Source organism: Etheostoma cragini, chromosome 8 (genome assembly GCF_013103735.1).
Source record: "Etheostoma cragini isolate CJK2018 chromosome 8, CSU_Ecrag_1.0, whole genome shotgun sequence".
In the NCBI taxonomy this organism is placed as follows: domain Eukaryota; kingdom Metazoa; phylum Chordata; class Actinopteri; order Perciformes; family Percidae; genus Etheostoma; species Etheostoma cragini.
In genome coordinates this window covers 21,838,942-21,839,146 of record NC_048414.1, presented here as the reverse complement: position 1 = coordinate 21,839,146, position 205 = coordinate 21,838,942, and the positions used below count along the sequence as shown (strand labels likewise).

Here is a 205-nt window from a genome sequence, read left to right as displayed (position 1 = left end):
CCTCGTGTTCCAGAGTTCCCTGATGATATCACAGAATTAAATGTTGATCTCTGCCTTTAAACCTTTCTCCATGATTGGGATTTTTCTCAGAAGATGTCCCCAGAAATAAACGTACCTCAGCCTCCTCAAGAGCTGTCTGGATTTCAGTCTTTTCAGTCTCCACCTGCTTCTTGGACTTCTCCAGCTCATGGATGCTCTTGCCAGT

General features: G+C 44.9%; 2 protein-coding genes and 1 long non-coding RNA gene across 4 annotated transcripts in view; 2 read left to right on the top strand and 1 right to left on the bottom strand.

The window, feature by feature from the left end:
• The window catches only part of LOC117948493 (myosin heavy chain, fast skeletal muscle-like), an 84,764-nt gene that overhangs the window by 50,665 nt on the left and 33,894 nt on the right, over positions 1-205 (top strand). The gene's annotated exons all lie outside the window — the stretch shown is intronic.
• Positions 1-205, bottom strand: part of LOC117948521 — a 15,682-nt gene that overhangs the window by 897 nt on the left and 14,580 nt on the right. The gene's annotated exons all lie outside the window — the stretch shown is intronic.
• Positions 1-205, top strand: part of LOC117948494 (myosin heavy chain, fast skeletal muscle-like) — a 58,031-nt gene that overhangs the window by 50,361 nt on the left and 7,465 nt on the right. The gene's annotated exons all lie outside the window — the stretch shown is intronic.